The sequence below is a fragment of the Pseudophryne corroboree genome (genome assembly GCF_028390025.1).
Source record: "Pseudophryne corroboree isolate aPseCor3 chromosome 3 unlocalized genomic scaffold, aPseCor3.hap2 SUPER_3_unloc_4, whole genome shotgun sequence".
NCBI lineage: Eukaryota > Metazoa > Chordata > Amphibia > Anura > Myobatrachidae > Pseudophryne > Pseudophryne corroboree.
Window position 1 is genome coordinate 3,342,705 of NW_026967530.1, and position 9,833 is coordinate 3,352,537.

The 9,833-nt window shown below is 41.9% G+C and overlaps 1 protein-coding gene across 1 annotated transcript in view; it reads right to left on the reverse strand.

Annotated features, from left to right (window-relative positions):
* The window catches only part of LOC134984170 (oocyte zinc finger protein XlCOF7.1-like), a 62,071-nt gene extending 56,657 nt beyond the window's left edge, over positions 1-5,414 (reverse strand). Inside the window, exon 1 of the mRNA XM_063949794.1 lies at positions 5,325-5,414. The gene's annotated coding sequence lies outside the window, so the exon portion shown is untranslated. The remainder of the gene's footprint in view (positions 1-5,324) is intronic.
* Positions 5,415-9,833: the final 4,419 nt, after the last annotated feature.

Sequence of the window (9,833 nt, forward strand, 5' to 3'; positions counted from 1 at the left end):
AGGGGAGAGCCTGGGAGCCTTCTCTCCAGCCTTTCTGTGAGAGAAAATGGCGCTGTGTGCTGAGGAGATAGGCCCCGCCCCTTTTCCGGCGGCCTCGTCTCCCGCTCTTTAGTGAAGTTTGGCAGGGGTTAAATATCTCCATATAGCCTCTGGGGGCTATATGTGAGGTATTTTTAGCCAGTATATAGGTTTACATTTGCCTCCCAGGGCGCCCCCCCCAGCGCCCTGCACCCTCAGTGACTGCGTGTGAAGTGTGCTGAGAGGAAAATGGCGCACAGCTGCAGTGCTGTGCGCTACCTTTAGAAGACTGCAAGGGTCTTCAGCCGCCGATTCTGGACCTCTTCTTACTTCAGCATCTGCAAGGGGGCCGGCGGCGCGGCTCCGGTGACCATCCAGGCTGTACCTGTGATCGTCCCTCTGGAGCTGATGTCCAGTAGCCAAGAAGCCAATCCATCCTGCACGCAGGTGAGTTCACTTCTTCTCCCCTCTGTCCCTCGTTGCAGTGATCCTGTTGCCAGCAGGACTCACTGTAAAATAAAAAACCTAAGCTAAACTTTCTCTAAGCAGCTCTTTAGGAGAGCCACCTAGAATTGCACCCTTCTCGGCCGGGCACAAAAATCTAACTGGCTTGGAGGAGGGTCATAGGGGGAGGAGCCAGTACACACCACCTGATCGGAAAGCTTTACTTTTGTGCCCTGTCTCCTGCGGAGCCGCTATCCCCCATGGTCCTTTAAGGAACCCCAGCATCCACTAGGACGATAGAGAAAACAGGGATATAATATACAGTATAATACAGATCAGTGATGACATTGCTGTGTGTGTGTATATTACAGTGTATGAGGTATAACAGGGATATAATATACAGTATAATACAGATCAGTGATGACATTGCTGTGTGTGTGTGTATATTACAGTGTATGAGGTATAACAGGGATATAATATACAGTATAATACAGATCAGTGATGACATTGCTGTGTGTGTGTATATTACAGTGTATGAGGTATAACAGGGATATAATATACAGTATAATACAGATCAGTGATGACATTGCTGTGTGTGTGTGTGTGTATATTACAGTGTATGAGGTATAACAGGGATATAATATACAGTATAATACAGATCAGTGATGACATTGCTGTGTGTGTGTATATTACAGTGTATGAGGTATAACAGGGATATAATATACAGTATAATACAGATCAGTGATGACATTGCTGTGTGTGTATATTACAGTGTATGAGGTATAACGGATATAATATACAGTATAATACAGATCAGTGATGACATTGCTGTGTGTATATATTACAGTGTATGAGGTATAACAGGGATATAATATACAGTATAATACAGATCAGTGATGGCATTGCTGTGTGTGTATATTACAGTGTATGAGGTATAACAGGGATATAATATACAGTATAATACAGATCAGTGATGACATTGCTGTGTGTGTGTGTGTGTGTGTGTGTATATTACAGTGTATGAGGTATAACAGGGATATAATATACAGTATAATACAGATCAGTGATGACATTGCTGTGTGTGTGTGTGTGTGTGTGTATATTACAGTGTATGAGGTATAACAGGGATATAATATACAGTATAATACAGATCAGTGATGACATTGCTGTGTATGTGTATATTACAGTGTATGAGGTATAACAGGGATATAATATACAGTATAATACAGATCAGTGATGACATTGCTGTGTGTGTGTATATTACAGTGTATGAGGTATAACAGGGATATAATATACAGTATAATACAGATCAGTGATGACATTGCTGTGTGTGTGTGTATATTACTGTGTATGAGGTATAACAGGGATATAATATACAGTATAATACAGATCAGTGATGACATTGCTGTGTGTGTGTATATTACAGTGTATGAGGTATAACAGGGATATAATATACAGTATAATACAGATCAGTGATGACATTGCTGTGTGTGTGTGTGTGTGTGTGTGTGTGTGTGTGTGTGTGTGTGTGTGTGTGTGTGTGTGTATATTACAGTGTATGAGGTATAACGGGGATATAATATACAGTATAATACAGATCAGTGATGACATTGCTGTGTGTATATTACAGTGTATGAGGTATAACAGGGATATAATATACAGTATAATACAGATCAGTGATGACATTGCTGTGTATGTGTATATTACAGTGTATGAGGTATAACAGGGATATAATATACAGTATAATACAGATCAGTGATGACATTGCTGTGTGTGTATATTACAGTGTATGAGGTATAACAGGGATATAATATACAGTATAATACAGATCAGTGATGACATTGCTGTGTATGTGTATATTACAGTGTATGAGGTATAACAGGGATATAATATACAGTATAATACAGATCAGTGATGACATTGCTGTGTGTGTGTATATTACAGTGTATGAGGTATAACAGGGATATAATATACAGTATAATACAGATCAGTGATGACATTGCTGTGTGTGTGTGTATATTACAGTGTATGAGGTATAACAGGGATATAATATACAGTATAATACAGATCAGTGATGACATTGCTGTGTGTGTATATTACAGTGTATGAGGTATAACAGGGATATAATATACAGTATAATACAGATCAGTGATGACATTGCTGTGTGTGTGTATATTACAGTGTATGAGGTATAACAGGGATATAATATACAGTATAATACAGATCAGTGATGACATTGCTGTGTGTGTGTATATTACAGTGTATGAGGTATAACAGGGATATAATATACAGTATAATACAGATCAGTGATGACATTGCTGTGTGTGTGTATATTACAGTGTATGAGGTATAACAGGGATATAATATACAGTATAATACAGATCAGTGATGACATTGCTGTGTGTGTGTATATTACAGTGTATGAGATATAACAGGGATATAATATACAGTATAATACAGATCAGTGATGACATTGCTGTGTGTGTGTATATATTACAGTGTATGAGGTATAACAGGGATATAATATACAGTATAATACAGATCAGTGATGACATTGCTGTGTGTGTGTATATTACAGTGTATGAGGTATAACAGGGATATAATATACAGTATAATACAGATCAGTGATGACATTGCTGTGTGTGTGTGTATATTACAGTGTATGAGGTATAACAGGGATATAATATACAGTATAATACAGATCAGTGATGACATTGCTGTGTGTATATATTACAGTGTATGAGGTATAACAGGGATATAATATACAGTATAATACAGATCAGTGATGACATTGCTGTGTGTGTATATTACAGTGTATGAGGTATAACAGGGATATAATATACAGTATAATACAGATCAGTGATGACATTGCTGTGTGTGTGTATATTACAGTGTATGAGGTATAACAGGGATATAATATACAGTATAATACAGATCAGTGATGACATTGCTGTGTGTGTGTATATTACAGTGTATGAGGTATAACAGGGATATAATATACAGTATAATACAGATCAGTGATGACATTGCTGTGTGTGTGTATATTACAGTGTATGAGATATAACAGGGATATAATATACAGTATAATACAGATCAGTGATGACATTGCTGTGTGTGTGTATATATTACAGTGTATGAGGTATAACAGGGATATAATATACAGTATAATACAGATCAGTGATGACATTGCTGTGTGTGTGTATATTACAGTGTATGAGGTATAACAGGGATATAATATACAGTATAATACAGATCAGTGATGACATTGCTGTGTGTGTGTGTATATTACAGTGTATGAGGTATAACAGGGATATAATATACAGTATAATACAGATCAGTGATGACATTGCTGTGTGTATATATTACAGTGTATGAGGTATAACAGGGATATAATATACAGTATAATACAGATCAGTGATGACATTGCTGTGTGTGTATATTACAGTGTATGAGGTATAACAGGGATATAATATACAGTATAATACAGATCAGTGATGACATTGCTGTGTGTGTGTGTGTATATTACAGTGTATGAGGTATAACAGGGATATAATATACAGTATAATACAGAGCAGTGATGACATTGCTGTGTGTGTATATTACAGTGTATGAGGTATAACAGGGATATAATATACAGTATAATACAGATCAGTGATGACATTGCTGTGTGTGTATATTACAGTGTATGAGGTATAACATGGATATAATATACAGTATAATACAGATCAGTGATGACATTGCTGTGTGTGTGTATATTATAGTGTATGAGGTATAACAGGGATATAATATACAGTATAATACAGATCAGTGATGACATTGCTGTGTGTATATATTACAGTGTATGAGGTATAACAGGGATATAATATACAGTATAATACAGATCAGTGATGACATTGCTGTGTGTGTGTATATTACAGTGTATGAGGTATAACAGGGATATAATATACAGTATAATACAGATCAGTGATGACATTGCTGTGTGTGTATATTACAGTGTATGAGGTATAACAGGGATATAATATACAGTATAATACAGATCAGTGATGACATTGCTGTGTGTGTGTATATATTACAGTGTATGAGGTATAACAGGGATATAATATACAGTATAATACAGATCAGTGATGACATTGCTGTGTGTGTGTATTACAGTGTATGAGGTATAACAGGGATATAATATACAGTATAATACAGATCAGTGATGACATTGCTGTGTGTGTATATATTACAGTGTATGAGGTATAACAGGGATATAATATACAGTATAATACAGATCAGTGATGACATTGCTGTGTGTGTGTGTGTATATTACAGTGTATGAGGTATAACAGGGATATAATATACAGTATAATACAGATCAGTGATGACATTGCTGTGTGTGTATATTACAGTGTATGAGGTATAACAGGGATATAATATACAGTATAATACAGATCAGTGATGACATTGCTGTGTGTGTATATATTACAGTGTATGAGGTATAACAGGGATATCATATACAGTATAATACAGATCAGTGATGACATTGCTGTGTGTGTGTATATTACAGTGTATGAGGTATAACAGGGATATAATATACAGTATAATACAGATCAGTGATGACATTGCTGTGTGTGTGTATATTACAGTGTATGAGGTATAACAGGGATATAATATACAGTATAATACAGATCAGTGATGACATTGCTGTGTGTGTGTATATTACAGTGTATGAGGTATAACAGGGATATAATATACAGTATAATACAGATCAGTGATGACATTGCTGTGTGTGTATATTACAGTGTATGAGATATAACAGGGATATAATATACAGTATAATATAAAATAACATCAGGGATTATGCTGCAGGACATACTCACCGTGTGATATCAGGAAGTTAGAATGATCTGAGAAAACAAAGCATTCTGGGTTCTGTAGTCTTTTTGTGGTGAAAACTAGAGCTTCACTGTCATGTGACACATTTGTCTTTTCTATGTCAGCCATTTTGTGTTGGCTTTATACCTTTGTTTTGGTTTTTCGTTTTTCTGTGTATTTGTCTACTGTCACACACAATCTATCTGTATTCAAGCCTGCATTTCACCTGGTTTTAATCAACCACAGAACCTGTGTTAGCTATGAGGGTCTTGGTTTAATCATTTATTGGATATACATTTATTATACACAGATAGTGCCCGGCTCCCCCTGTATTATACACAGATAGTGCCCGGCTCCCCCTGTATTATACACAGATGTTGCCCGGCTCCCCCCTGTATTATACACAGATAGTGCCCGGCTCCCCCTGTATTATACACAGATAGTGCCCGGCTCCCCCTGTATTATACACAGATAGTACCCGGTGCTCTGTATTATACACAGATAGTGCCCGGCTCCCCCAGTATTATACACAGATAGTGCCCGGTGCTCTGTATTATACACAGATAGTGCCCGGCTCCTCCTGTATTATACACAGATAGTGCCCGGCTCCCCATGTATTATACACAGATAGTATGCGGCTCCCCCTGTATTATACACAGATAGTGCCCGGCTCCCCCTGTATTATACACAGATAATCTCTGCTGCACTCTCTGGCATCTAAGGTAAGGCCTGGATTATCTCTGCTGCACATTCTGTATCATCCAAGGCATACCTCACAACTTTTCCCTTCTGTAAAGAGGGACACACGCGCTGTGAAGGGGGCGTGGCCTATGGAAAGGGGCGTGGCTTCGCGGGAGGACCCACAATTGCGAGCCACGCCCCGTTTTCATAACTGAAGGGGCATGCCCAGCGCTCTGTGAGCTGCTGGCATGCCCCATCTCCCTCTGTCTCCAATGAATAGAGGCTCTGCGCATGCGCACAGCGTCTATTCACCGCTGCTCTGCTAAGCAGGGCAGCGAGAGACAGAGCCTCCCAACTGCCCCCCCACCACGGGACACTGCGGCCCGCGGGTGGGACAGCGGGACAGTCCCCAAAAAAACGGGACTGTCCTGCGAAATTCGGGACAGTTGGGAGGTATGCCCAAGGTAAGGCCTGGACTATCTCTGCTGCACATTCTGTATCATCCAAGCTAAGGCCTGGACTATCTCTGCTGCACACTCTCTATCATCCAAAGTAAATCCCGGACTATCTCTGCTGCACACTCTATCATCCAAGGTAAGGCCTGGACTATGTCTGCTGCACATTCTCTATCATCCAAGGTAAGGCCTGGACTATCTCTGCTGCACACTCTCTATCATCCAAGGTAAGGCCCGGACTATCTCTGCTGCACACACTCGATCATCCAAGGTAAGGCCCGGACTATCTCTGCTGCACTCTCTATCATCCAAGGTAAGGCCTGGACTATCTCTGCTGCTCATTTTCTATCATCCAAGGTAAGGCCTGGACTGTGTCTGCTGCACACTCTCTATCATCCAAGGTAAGTCCTGGACTATCTCTGCTGCACACTCTCTATCATCCAAGGTAAGACCCAGACTATCTCTGCTGCATACTCCCTATCGTCCAAGGTAAGGCCTGGACTATCTCTGCTGCTCATTCTCTATCATCCAAGGTAAGGCCCGGACTATCTCTGCTGCACACTCTCTATCATCCTAGGTAAGGCCTGGACTATCTCTGCTGCACTCTCTGTCATCCTAGGTAAGGCCTGGACTATCTCTGCTGCTCATTCTCTATCATCCAAGGTAAGGCCTGGACTATGTCTGCTGCACTCTATCATCCAAGGTAAGGCCTGGTCTGTCTGTGCCCTATGTCTCCATATCCGTGCTACACATTTTGGATGTTCTTAAGAGGTTATTTCTGGGTTATGCATTCCACTTTGTTGGCAAATCCAGAAGTCCCTCATGTTTGTGTTACAGTCGGTGGAGTTAATGTTACATAGAAAATTGAAAAGATTTTTGTCTACATTAAAAATAATAAAAAAACAAAAAACAAAAAAACTTTTAACTGTACATTTGGAATTCCGACCATTTATTGTCAGTGTTAGTAAATGGTGGATGTACTATCTATATTATTATATACCCATTGGGGAGGCACATGATCTATAGCACGAACACTTGTTATATGTTCTGAGTGTTCTTTAAAAGGCAGTGGGTCCCTAACCCCTTTTTATGTCACATACGTGTTCTGTAAGGTGGACTCTTTTGGGGGTATGCCAGTCGTCTAAGCTGCGAACCTCTACCCACCAGAGGTAGGAATTGACTGTTTACCAAGTGAATAAATTGAGGAGAGATAATATTGGGCGTTATAGGTGGTGGGATCAGGTCCAGGCCACCAAACAGTTAAGCCTTTTCAGTCTGTCAGACTCCAGCACGCCGGGCTCCATCTTTCTCCGCCGGCACCGAACGAAACTCTCGCATGACCTCTGCCAAGATGGATACTTGCCGCCAGGCCCGCGCGGAGTGACTAGTACTGCTGCTGCCTCAAGCCCTGGATTCCATGGCCAGCAATTGGGGAGCAGGTAATGGGTCCCGGTCTCTGAGACCTGCACTTAAATCACAGTCTGCCACCCGTCCAGGGAAACAGATGCCGGTACTGACGTTGACCAGGGACTCCACTAGACCATCAGGGCATACGGGGGAAGAGGCGCCTAAGTACTAGTGGTGGAAATGGCAGCACAGGGGAGGGAGTTCCCACCTGTAGCCCCTTCTTTAGCTTTGGGCGCCAGTCCACCGCTGACTTCTTGCCATTTAGCTGTAGCTCCACACTTTCCCTTTAGAGATTCCTGCAGCCATATCAGGCCAGGTCTCCGGGAATGCTGGGTTCAGTCTCCCTGTAAAAACGTCTCCAAGGAGCCAGGTTTTGACGTCACTTATATCCTACCTGCTGCCAAACACAGCTGAGTGGTTGATAAAGCATACAGTACCTCCCAACTTTTGCCTTCAGCGAAGCGGGACCTCCGCGGGCGACCCGAAAAGGGGGGCATGGCCAAGTATGTGAGTGGGCATGGCCTAAGTCGAGTGGGCGTGACCTCGCGGCAAGTACCATTTTTCGACATTTTGGGGGCAGCCCGGCGCTCCCGCAGCAGCTGGACAGCCCCCCGGCTCACTTCCCCTCACTGAATAGATGCTTGATTTGCTTAGCAGAGCAGCGGGTGATCAAAGCCTCTCCCAACTGCCCCCCGCAAGTGGGACAATGCTGCCCTGCGGGAGAGATAGCCGGACAGTGTCCGAATAGCGGGAATCAGGATAGGAGTTCATTGCAGTTATACATTGTATTATTATAGAGAGAGTTAGATTTGGGTGTGGTGTGTTCAAACTGAAATCTAAATTGCAGTGTAAAAATAAAGCAGCCAGTATTTACCCTGCACAGAAACAATATAACCCACTAAAATCTAACTCTCTCTGCACATGTTATATCTGCCCCACCTGCAGTGCAGCATGGTGTTGCCCATTAGAGGAAAATTTTGTTTCGCAATCAACCTTGAATTAGGCTCTAGAGATCTACACTGAAAAGGTCTACAGTCAATAGGTCTACCACTAATGGTAGACATGCTTTAGGTCGACAGGGTTAAAAGGTCAACGGGGTCAAAAGGTCAACATGACAATGGTGGACACACATATGGTAGACACATGGTTTCATCCTTTACCATCCACGTGGACATCGATAGGGAATAGTAACCTTGTCTGAAGCACGGCGAGCGAAGGGAACCATGCGAGGAGATGTGGTACGCTAATGGGGTTTGTTTGTGGCAGAAAAGTGACAAAACACCCCCAAAAATTGTCTACCTTTTTTGTGTCGACCATTTACATGTCCACCTTTTGACCCTGGCCACCATTAGTGGTAGACCTATTGACTGTAGACCTTTTTAGTGCAGATCTCATAATCCACCCCCATTACTGTCATGTACTGTAGATTGTGCTCTGCAGGGTTATCTGCACAGGATGTGGTACAGGATGGGCTCTGTGTAACCCGCCATAAACCTCCTGCCCAGTCCACATCTCCAGCACCTACTCAAGAGCCTCCTTGGGCTTCTTTCTCAGTTACTGGGTACCTTAGTGGATTGGTGAAATCCCCCTGTGGAACCTCCTTTGTTAGCACCACCTAATATGGTCTTAGGATCCGCAGGTAGTGGATCATTTTGCTGGCAGGTCCCGGTTATTTGTTGCCACGGGTTATGGCTTCAAAAAATTTTCTGTTTCCCTACAGTTTAGCTGGTCTTTCCTGCCTCCCTGTGTGTTCACATCATGTGTTCACTAAGTAATTAGCTGTCTGTCTGCAGGGCAAGTACACACATGCCTTTGATGTAGAATTACTCTCCAGGAGCTGTCTGATTGGGCCCTGCCTTCTTTAAGTTACTGCCAGCCCTGTACTCAGTGCTGGTTATAGTGTCTCTAAGGTCAGACTTTTCCGAAGCTTTTCGCTAGCATTCATACGGGATACTGGGGTCTTAGGGGGTC